This window comes from Arachis ipaensis, chromosome B1, assembly GCF_059453495.1.
Source record: "Arachis ipaensis isolate K30076 ecotype BB chromosome B1, ASM5945349v1, whole genome shotgun sequence".
Classification (NCBI taxonomy): domain Eukaryota; kingdom Viridiplantae; phylum Streptophyta; class Magnoliopsida; order Fabales; family Fabaceae; genus Arachis; species Arachis ipaensis.
Window position 1 is genome coordinate 130,271,942 of NC_142436.1, and position 12,546 is coordinate 130,284,487.

The window sequence follows — 12,546 nt, forward strand, 5'->3', positions numbered from 1 at the left end:
AAGCGTGTATGAAAGTCTTAGCAAGGACGAAAGAGAAAGTTAAACTCTACTTAGAAGAGAAAATCCGAGGTAAAAGTTTGCGTGTAAATTGGTAAAGGAAACAAGTGGTGCGTTACAAACAAACCGGTTTCCACTAAACAAGGAAGTTTTTCAAAACTTCATTTAAAATAGCGCATGTCAACTTTAAAACAATTTTGTCAAAAATTGAACAACGGTTTCAATTATAACCAAGCAACTGAAAAATAAGTTCGATTTGGAACTTCTTCAAAGAGAATTCAATCTGCTTTATAAAATTCAAAACAAGATTCCAAAAGTATACTTGAAATCACCATGTCACAATAATATTCAAGAAGATGAGGATGTACTTGAAAAGGAGTCAAGCCGTACAAGAAAGGATCTTAAATCAGGATAGTTAAAACAAGATCCACTAGGCTGGAGACATCAAACAAGTTTTAAATTGATTCAAAAGAATACAAAAGTCATAGGAACATACAACCCAATCATTAGTAATTTCCCAAGGATAAATCTTTGACTAAAAACTCTTGTAAAGACAATGAGAGAATAAACGATGCACTATTTTTGAAACGAATCAAACTGACTCATATAAGAATGAGATTCACCAGAGAAAGGAAAGCTGAGATTGATTGTAGTGCTCCCAAAAGGTAGATGTATAATTGAAAACGGAATCACGTATGACATTCATAGAGGTGAAAAGCTTAAGGAGCGAGTCCGTTCATAAGAAAAAAGCTATGAGTCCAACATTTTCAAAAGAACAACAATGGCATGAATCACATAGCATGATAAATCAAACTTAATTCAAAATAAGTTGAGTAAAGCTTACCAAACGAAACTCAACCGGGATAGAAGTGAAAAATTCTTTCTTTCCAGAATTTTGAAAAACACCTCAAATACATAATCAACTGAAGATGTGCATTGGAACTATAGTAAAATTACTAGAAAGTCAAATTGTAATTCAAAGTAAATGCAGTTCCGTAAACCAGTAAAAGTACGGGCGAGGTATTAAAAATAAAGAGTTGTTAAACTGGATAAGAAATCTTCAAAGCTTCACATATAGATAAGTATATGTCTTTTTAACAGCAATTTTCATAAAAATCTCAGAATTGGCTGTGATCACTATCAAATAAGAGAAAAACTGAATCAACAATTTCTCTAAGAAGGTACTCGAAATCAGGAGTTAAATTGCACAGTGCATTAGGACCAGTTCAAAGCCATGTCAAAGAATACAAAGCCATGTCAAAGAATACAGGAATAAGGAAGAACTCAAACAGAGGAAGATAGATGCAACAAGGATTTCAAACAAGCATATGCACTTAAGATCAATCAAGAAGGCATATGAATAGAGGAATAGAGTTGAAAAAATCAAACTATTTTTCAAGAGGATTAGTAAACAAGAACTTCAAGTTAGGATATGAAAGAACAGATCGACTCAAACAGGATTCAAGACACACAACTGAATAGCCTCAAGAAATAGTTTTCAATGTTCCCAACACCCGTGATTCGCTTTACTCAAAACTTGCATATCATCTATGATAACCCATCAGTGCTCTCATATACATAATTCACTAGTATTAAGCCGGCCAAACTTAATATCAGGAATTATGCAATGCAAGACTAACAACGTTAAATCAATAGATCGTCATGTGCATAAAGCTCTAATTCTCGTCATTCGACAAGACCTAATACATGACAAACACTCAGAGTATGTAATTGAAGCATAGTCAGTCCATTTCTCAGGCTCTACAGGAAGAACTGCTCTGATAACATAATGTAACACCCTAACTACCAAAGCTCACGCTTCCGGCTGCGCGACTCTGATAGCTCGGACATTACGACGACACTTATACTATTTAATACTAAAATATGAGCCTGTTTGAAACTTTAAAACTGCAATACCGATCCAAAAATACTTTCGTTCAATAACGTACATCCATAGATACCATACAACATACAAAACCCATAAAGAGTACATCCATATATATATATATATATATATATATATATATAATATTACAAGCATTAACCAATACGATCCCTATCCCTCTGACAAAATATATCAAGATAAAGGCGAGGGTATAATAAATAATCTAAAGCAATACAGAGCATCTCAACAACAATTAAATAAGCTCTTCATAACTTCTGCGCCCATATCCTGAAAGGGGAAAAATGTAGGGGGGTGAGAACATCATCCTCGAAAGGGTTCTCAGTAGAGGGTTTTTGGGAATTACTGTAATAGGATACGTGAAGATAAACCATACCAGTGATTAATAACTGTCTTATGCCTCTTTTCAAAAACAACAGTTTTCAATAAAAGTAAAGTCGGAAATCTTTTCTGAAAGAGGAACCGTTCAATTCTCAAAAACATCAAAAGCCTTTCAAAAAGGTTTATCTATGTTGAACCAAAATAGCCTTTCATATTTTTCCAAACCAAAAACACAAAACCGAAAGCCAACCATCAGTCCATTTCAATTCAACCACGACCCTAGGCCCAAACAATCCAATCCAACAACTAATCACCACAATCCAACAGAGTCCCAGATGCAAACACAGATAGGAAGTTCAAGCACAAACAAACAGTTATTACAAGTAGAACAGTTAGCAATTAATCACATACACAAACCAAGTATAATATGCACACCCAACCAATGTCATATAAATGCATATGATGCATGCCTGTCCCTAGTGGTTGATGATATCATCTGTCGGTTATAGAGCCAACCCGACAAGTCCTGGTAGCTAACCATTGGACTGTCCCTCTGTCGTGTCTCCCCAACTCGAGTTATACTCAATATAAACTTGATCATAATCATGATCCATATCCATCACCCTCACTGGTGAATATTTATGGGGGTGAGCTCGTCCGGAAATTTCACAGTGCCCGACCACCCTGACGACATAAGGTAAAAAGAGCTTCGAGTCTCAACCTGGAGCACGTGGTGGCTAGCCACTGCTTCCTCCCAGGGAAACTCTTATCTCCGATAGTGGAAGTGCAACATCACAACTTATCAATATCTCAGCATAAATGCTTTCATTCTCAATCATGGATCAACATCCATCTCAGCCATCCGGCTCACGGTTCAATCCAGAACCAGCCAATATTCATATCATTCAAAGCCATTCTGGCTCACGGTTCAATCCAGAACCAGCCAATATTCATAATCATACACAGCCATTCCGGCTCACAACAAAACAACACTTCCACATTCAAAATCATCAAATTCATGAAATCGGCATTTAAGCCATAAAATCATTTTCTCAATTCATTTCACTTTGAAATCAAGTTTCAACTCTTTTCAGCCTTGGCTTTAAAGATCTCATTTCTCAAATTATCTCAGGCTCATACACCACTTTTACTCAAGGAAAATTTCCTTTTTAAAACAAGCCACTCTCGGCTTCCTCTTTCCAAAACTTCCAAAACCATGGAAAGTTAAAGATTCCTTTTGAAACATTCGAAATCACCCATCCAACAATGGGATTTTATAATAAAAGTTCCTTGGCAGAGTCTCAAGTCTTTAGGGGAGAATAGCATAACTCATTTCGCCAAATTCATTTAAAATCATTAAAACCTTGGCTTTCCGATTTGAGTAATAAAATAAGATCTAAGCCAAACTGAGTCACGTAATCATTTACTTCCTTCAAAGCCGTTTCCTTTACTTAGGCAAAACCAACTTCAACCTCCATGATAAATTCTAAAGCGTTTCAACTGTTCAAAAATTGTTTTAGTCTTGCAAGAATTCAGAATTTAAAGAGTACTTAAAACATTTCTCAAAACATTTCAAAATGGAACTTGTCAATAGACATCCAGGTTCTTTCAAAGTCAATGAAACTCTTCTAATTGAAACCCTCAAGTCAAATTCAAAGGCATTGCCCTTGTCACATTTAAAACAGCTTTAAAACATAAGTTTCATCTAAATAACTTTCTCCTGAAAGAGATACAATGCCTTTCTTATGAAGCAAGACTAAATCACAATTTCCTCTTTAATAAGTCATTTCAAAAGCATGAATCATCTTTTTCTTGATAATTCAAATAAAATAGTAGAAGTCTTTAACTCATCATTTTTCCAAACAACATTTCAATAAAGACTCGGATTTTATAGAAATTCCGGCAGCATCTCCCATAAAACTTGGACTTTGCCACCCGGTTTGGATCCCAACAAAACCATTCCACAATCCTTTTCAACAGCCCAAAATCCAAAATCAGTTCAAGGCAAGCCAAATCCAACAGTCATCTCAATCCCATATCTCAAGGAAACCGTTTCAAAAATCAAATCGTTATCAGCCGAATAAACTCATTTCTAATGCTTTAAAGAGACGGTTCAGTAATAGTCATTTATCAAACTAGATCATTAAAGCAAGCCAGGCTGAATTCAAGAGTGTATTCTATTTTTCACATTCTCAAGAAAATCCATTCAACTCAAATCGATTTCCAACGAATTAAACTCGATCTCAAAGCTTTAAAAGAATTAACTTCAAAAGCATTTCGTTTCACGAAACCACACAACAGTCCAGTCAAACAAACACCCATAATCATACAAAACAACTAAACAATACATAGGAGTGATACAATCACCAAATACACACCCTCACATCAGTACCCATATGTAATAATTCCAATAATAAACTATAGTTTTCGGAAAGCGCCCCTACCTCAAAATGCAATTTCATAACCCAAACGCCTCACAGAGTCCTTTCCGCTTCAACCCGAAATCAACAATCGAAATCCCGGCAACCAAAACCTCGATTCCAAGCCACTTTTGCAACAGTCTCAACAACTTTAATCGCAACATACAACAACCGAAACTCAATCGTATAGCAATTAACGCCGCAAAACGTCAGTGTATGATAATAAAACAGCGATTAAAGGACTCTTCCAAACAAAACGCTTACCGAACTCGAGGGAACCAAGTAGCGGCTGCACCAGTGGTGGATTCCGGCAACACCAACTTCACAACCGGTGACCAGAACGATGGCAACTCGCGGTAAATTCCTGACACAACCAGCCTTAGCAACAACTCTCGTGGCCCATGGAGAAATTAACAGGTAAAGAAGCTGAAGCAGGGTTAGAGCTTACCATCATAGAAGACTCAGTGGCTGTTTTTGGTAGCAGAGGTGGCACCATCGAGGTTTTCCAGCGGCCAAAACAATAGCAACATCACTAACCCAAAACAGAGCAGAATCTGAATAAGTGGCAAAACCCCAGGACAGTTCCGGCGACACAACAGTAGCATACGGCGAGCCCAGCAGCTCTGGTGATGGAACTTCGGTGATGGTGGAGGAAGGCGGTGACCCTCCACAGCGGCGAGCCCAGCCTCGCAGCGGCGAAGGCAACCCCGCGGCGGCTCCTTTTTCGCGCACCCTCTCTCTCTGTGCGTGTGGTCAGTAGCGGTGGTAGGGACGGATTCGACGGCGGAAACCCGATGAAACTAGCGGCACTGTGCCTCCTCCACGCTCACGAGCTTAATGGCGGCGATGTAGGGAGGGCAACGGCAGCGACGCGGCGTGGGCGCGGTTGCGACGAAGGCGCGGCGGCCCCCAAGCCCGCGACAGCCATCACTCGCGGACCAACCCTCTCCTCGGTTCCGCTCTCCCTGGCGACGGCGCCGATGGTGCGACGGTGGCGGGCTGAACTGGAGCGCGATCGGCGGCTCGTGGTGAGTTGTAGTGAGGACGATGGCGGCGTGGGTGAAGCCCCCTCTTTTTCCCTCAGCTCTCTCAGAAGTTCTCCTCCCCTGTTTTGTGTGTGTGCTTTTTCGTTTTTGGGGGGGAGAAAGGGGCTTGCGGCTGCTGCTGCAGCTTCTGATGGGAAACGGTAACGGGTTAGGGTTTTTTGGGTTAGGGTTTCATATTCAAAAATCAGGGTTATGGGCATTTTAGTAATTTCACTTAAAATTGGGGATAATATGGTATTGAAACCCAAATTAAATCTAACACTAGATGTATATAGAAAATATTATTTGCTCATCAATTTTTACAAATTACTTTCAATAAAATGCCCAAATCAAATAATTAGAAATAATATACTTAATTTCTTCATTTTCCAAAATAGCAGTATTAATATTTAAAATATTAATTATTTAATCCAAACCATATAGAAATCTTTATTATTTCATAACTATCAACCTTATATTTTAAATATAGAAAATAATCCAATAACTATAAAATTGGATAATAATCATAACTCATCTCAAATCCAATAAATCAAAACTTGCCTTAATTATCTTTAATAAAATGATTTTTGAAATTAAGGCTATAAATAACTATATGATTTGAGACTTGATCATAATAAGACTTTTCAAAGGTTCTGGGTCTTACATGGATAACACCACTGCATCTTACCCGGTTATATATATCTCAATCAAAATTCAATCTCATTTTCAAATCCATTCTTAGTATCATTCAATTCACTTTCATAATTCAAACTCATTTTTCAACATTCTTATTTCTTATCTCTTTCGTAGAGCAAGTGGACAAATGCCACTGCCTCTTATCCGGAATCTCAACTCTTAATCAAATTCACAAATCATCATTTCCGCAACCACAATTCATTCTTTACTAAATAACTCAAAATCAACTTACAAGATCCTATATTAAAACCCAAATCCTTCTAGTAAGCATTTCAAATGAAACTTTCAATTTTTATAAAAATTTTGGCAGCATCTCCTCTAAAACTCGGACTCTGCCACCCTTTTCGGGTCCCATCCAAACATTCCTCAATCATTTCTAAATCTAAATCTTAATCCTTTTCCAAAATTCAACCAATTCTAATATCAAATTATTTTCAAATAGAACCAATCCCAATAATAATTCTTTTTCAAAGTCAAACCAGCTCCAATATTAAATCATTTATAAAATCAAACCACTCCAAAATCAATTCATTTCATATCTCAAATCATTTCCAAAACCGATTTATTTACATTATTAAATTAACTCCAAAACCAAGAAAAACTACTTTTCATAATATTCAACCAGATAACTTTACAAATCAAGTTTTTATCAACAACCACATATCTCTCAGCAGTCAGTATTTCAATCCAGCAAACAGGCCCATTCATAAGACAAATATACTCACAGAAATATATTTTTCATATAAATATCTATTTATAACAATTTTGTAATATAAATAAATTTTATGAAAAACCCTACCTCAACTCGTCAAAACTCGAAAGCTATACAGCATGTCAAAACCCCTTCTTCTCGGCCTGTAACCTCGGCAGCCGCAACCTCAACTCCAACCCACTTTCACAACAACCACAGCAACTCTAATCACAACATAGAATAATCGAGACTCAATCTTATAGCAATTAACGCCGCAAAACCTCAGCGTAAGGTAACAGAATAATGACTAAAGGGCTTTTCAAAATGGAAACACTTACTACAGCTGGGAAGAAATAGCTGAGCCAAGTAGCGGCAGCTCCGGTGTTGGTGTACAACAGAAAATTGGCGATAACCTTAAACCTAGCACAACAGCCTCATCAACACGCTCACGGTAACAACGAACTTAATGAACAAGTAGATTTGAAAGCAAGGTTAGAGCTTACCCAGACAGAGGATTCAGGGAAGCGGCAGTTTTCAACAGCCGGAACAGCGGCAGTTCGTGTTGGTGACGCGGCTCTGGCGGCGAGATATTGGTGACGCAAGCAGCAAAATGGGTTTGGCGGTGATGAAGGCATGATGGCAACGCGCGATTCCCTCCTTCACGGTTCTGTCTCCTCTTTCGCGTGTTCTTAGTGGCGGCAGTGACAGAAGATGCGACGGCAGTGGAAGCTGAGAGCAACCTCGCAGGCTCGTGATGAAGACAACGGCGGTGGCGACTTTCCTTGGCAACGGCGATAGCGGTGGAACAGGACACGATGGCAACAACCAAACATAGCGGCGTCTTCTCCGTCTCGGCTATGGCTCGCGTCTTCCTCTCTCCTCGGCGCCGCTCATCCTCGGCCTCCCTCTTCTCTCCTCCTCCTCACAACCTTTCCTCCCTCTCTTTTTCTTTTTTCTGTGTGTGTGGGTTTGTTTTGCATGTGATTGAGGAAGAAAAGGGTAAAAGAGGGTGAATGGCGGCTGTGGTGTGTGGCGGTGAGGTGTGTGGGTGAGGATGAGGGTAGTGAAGTTAAGGTTAGGTTAGAGTAGGTTAGGGTTAGGGATAGAGTTTCGATTTGGGGATTAGGGTTTAATTTGGGGCAAATGTGAAATTAGGAATTTTGGGTAAATTGAGATTTGGTAATTTTTAATCAAATTAGGATATAGAGAGTATTAATTAAAAATCTAATTTAATACCTTAAAATTATTTTAAATATTATTTAATTATCAATTTGCTAATTGGCGTTTAATCAAGTATTCTAATTTAAAATTAGAGATAATATAATTTATTTTCTTTGTGTCTAAAAATTAAAGTATTAAATTCCAAAATTTCAATTATTTAAACTAAATCATATAAAATTCTTATTATTTTACAACTATTAAGTTGTATAATTTAAATATATAAAATTATTCAATAATTATGAGATTAGTAAAATTTCTAATTTAATTATCAAAAACTTGATTTAATTACTTTTAATAAAATAATTTCTAAAAATAAAGACTTTAATGAATAAATAAGTTGAAATTAACTCATAATAATATTTTTCGAAAATTCTGGGTCTTACATTTGGCATTTTCCATTCCAAACTTCTTAACTAGTTCCTTGGCATACTTTTCTTGATGAATGAAAATACCAGTTAAAGTTTGTTTAATTTGAAGCATAAAGAAAAAGTTAAGTTCCCCCATCATACTCATGTCAAATTCACTAGTCATGAGTTTTCCAAAACCAGTGCAAAAGGATTCATTGGCTGATCCAAAGATTATATCATCAACATAAATTTGAACTAGAATAAAAGAATCATTAGAATTCTTAATGGATAAAGTAGTGTCTATGGTGCCTCTTTGAAAATTATTTTTCAAAAGGAAATAACTAAGTCTTTCATACCAAACTCTAGGACCTTGCCTTAAACCATAAAGTGCTTTAGAAAGCTTGAAAACATGATTAGAAAATCTTTTATTTTCAAAACCAGGGGGCTGTGCCACATACACTTCTCTATCAATCACACAATTTAAGAATGCACATGTCACATCCATTTGGAAAAGTTTAAAACCACAATGGGCAGCATAAGCAAGGAAAAGTCTTATTGCTTCCATTCGCGCCACAGGAGCAAATGATTCATCAAAATCTATCCCTTCCTCTTGATCATATCCTTGTGCCACCAATCTAGCTTTATTCCATGCTATGCATCCATCCCCATTCAGTTTGTTCCTGAAAATCCATTTAGTACCCATCACTTTCTTTTCAATTGGATCTAGTACAAGAGTCCATACTTGATTCTTCTCAAATTGATGCAACTCTTTTTTCATGGCTTTGACCCAAGAAGGATCACCTAGAGCCTCTTTGACAGTTTGAGGTTCAATTTGAGAGAGAAGTGCCAAATTGTTTTCTTCTGGTACTCTTCTTGTTGAGGATCTTGTAGTCACAGCTTGAGAGGGATCCCCAATGATGAATTCTTGAGGATAGTTCTTTAGGAATCTCCATTTACGGGGCCTTGATGATTTAGGAACAGATTCAGCTTGAGATAGTTTAGTTTGGTTGACATTCCCAGGAATTTTATCAGTTGCAGGAGATAAAATCAAATTGTCTCCTGCAGAATTGTTTGCATCAGCTGAGATAGGAGCAAATTGCACAGATTTAGATTAGTCTTGATTAAGGGCTTCACTCATGTTATTTTCCATTTGATTTCCTGCATCACAATCTTCTAAAACACTTGGAATAGCATTAGAATAACAAAACGTAACATGTATAGATTCCTCAATTATTCTAGCATCTTGATGGTAGACTCTATAAGCTTTGCTAGTTGTGGAATAACTAACAAAAATGCCTTTGGATCAAATTTTCCTAAATTATTTTTGGTATTTAAAACAAAGCACTTGCATCTAAAGATATGAAAATATTTTAGATTTGGTGGATTTCTTTTCCATAGTTCATAAGGAGTTTTCTTTAAAAACTTCCTAATGATAGTTTTATTCAAAATGTAGTATGCTGTATTCACGGTTTCAGCCCAAAGAAACTTAAGAACTTCACTTTCACATAACATGGCCTTTGCCATTTCTTAAAGACTTCGATTCCTTCTCTTAACAACACCATTTTATTATGGTGTCCTTGGACAAGAAAAAATATGTGAAATTCCAAGTTCATCACAAAAAGATTCAAAATTGATTTTCAAACTCTTTACCATGATCACTTCTAATAGAGGCAATCTTTAAATCCTTTTCATTTTGAATTCTTTTGCAAAATACTTCAAAGGCTGAAAAAGTATCATTTTTATGTGATAGAAAAAGAATCCAACCAAATCCTGTATAGTCATCCACAATCACTAACCCATAATGTTTACCACCCAAACTTTGAGTTCTTGTTGGACCAAAGAGATCAACATGTAGCAATTCAAAGGGTCTTTTAGTAGAAATGTCTTCCTTTGATTTAAAAGAGCTCTTTGTTTATTTTCCCATTTGACATGCATCACAAGTGATGTCTTTGTCAAATCTGATTTTAGGAAGACCTTTTATTAAATTCCTTTTAACAAGCTTATTAATCTGAAACATGCTAGTATAGCCACTTTTCAGAATCTTTTGAGTGAAAACAAGCTACATTTTGATTCTTTAATTCATCAAGAGTGAGTCCATACACATTATCACACCGTTTAGCTACAAACAACACTTCATTTGATTTTTCACACACAACTTGGCATTCTAATCTTTTGAAAATAACTAAATAACAAAAATCACACAGTTGACTTATGCTCAAAAGATTGTATTTTAGTCCATCAACTGAGAAAACGTTATCAATGGAGGTAGAAAGATTTTTACCCACTTTTTCAATTGCAATTATTTTTCCTTTACCGTCATCCCCAAATGTCACAAAGCCACCATCATAGTTGTTGAAACTGGTAAAGAAGGTAGACTTCCCTGTCATGTGCCTAGAACATCCGCTGTCCAAGTACCATAAATCTTTCTTCCATTTGGACACTAGGCAAATCTGCGATCATTTTTAAGTGGCCTTAGGTATCCAAACAAGTTTGGATCCTTTGAAGTTAATTCATCTTGGTTGCTCAAGTTCATTAAAATCATAAACAACCTTGTATGTTTTATTTCCCATAATTCTTTTGTCAATAAAACATTGAGGGGAAGAATGACCATTTTTATTGCAATTAGAACAATGATTTTTGATTGCATGATGCTGAAAGTGATTGATATTATGATTCTGAAATTGATTTAAGGTATGGTGCTGAAAGTGATTAAAGGTTTGAAATTTTCTGGTTTTTGAGTAAGGTGCATTTCTTTTGGAAGTAAGTGGTTTCTGATCAAATAATGGTCTTTGATTAGCAAGTAATTTGTCTAAGTTGCTGGAACTGTGTGCAAATTTTGCTAAATCATTATTCAACACCTTAATCATTTCATTTAATCTTTTATTTTTTGCAATCAGTTCTTGTGAAGCGTCAACCGTGTGCTTTCCTTTGAATTTTTCAATTTCAGATTTTAAAAATCTATTTTCTTCAGCAAAATCAAAAGCACATTCAGTCTCTTTCACTTTTTTCTTTCAAAAACTCATTTTCAGCTTTCAAAGCTTCATTTTCAGATTTGCATTTGTTATATTTCTTCAGCAATTTTTTAGAATGGTAAGTGAGATCATCAACAATAACATATAATTCTTTAAGAGATAAGTCATAGTAATTTACCTCATCTAGTTGATCATTGTTCCGAGGGTTACCTGAAACTGTAGGTTGATCTCGGACGAGATCTTCTATGCTAATCGGAGATGATGTGTCTGACTTGTGGAAGGTGGCCGGAGCGGTGGCGTCCGACTTGTTAGACCTGATGGCGGTGCTGATCCTTTGTCACCGGAGGGTGGGGGTACCTGCAAGAGACTCCGATACTTAAGTTAGCAAGGGTATTAAGCTGGTTTTTTGTAGAATCAGAGTATGAGTTATACCTGGGTGCTCCAGTGTATTTATAATGGTGTGGAGTGACCTTTCTGGAGATAAGATAGTTATCTTATCTTTGAATTGAAGTCATCTTTATCTTCAAGGGAACCGCCCTTATCTTTCTAGGCTTGGGCTGCCTTTAGATTTGGGTTGTGTTCCTCTGTTTGGGCCTTCTTGGGCCTCTGTAGTGGCTTGGCCAACCTCTTTATAAAGAGGTCGGGTAGTCCCAGTCTGAACAGGTCGGTCGACTCGTCGTCAATCATCCCGGGTTGGACAGCTTGACCCAGGATATGAACAGTGTCCCTGCTCGAGTGCGGTCTTCCTTTTGAGGTCGAGTCCTTAGTTTTAGGGCTTCAACCCTTCTCTGGGGAAGCCGTGATCGAGCATTGTCGATTTTGTAGAGTTTCCCCTTTGAATGCAGAACATTTTTCTTGCTTCTTCTTTAATTTTTGAAAACGCGCGTTCCCTTCCTTGGGAATGTGTAATGTGTTTTTAATGCCTCATTAATTCTTTTAACATTTTTGTTTTG

General features: G+C 36.9%; 1 pseudogene; it reads right to left on the reverse strand.

Moving 5' to 3' along the window:
- Positions 1-5,091: 5,091 nt before the first annotated feature.
- On the reverse strand, positions 5,092-5,887 carry LOC148578373 (uncharacterized; annotated as a pseudogene).
- Between the last annotated feature and the right edge of the window lie 6,659 nt (positions 5,888-12,546).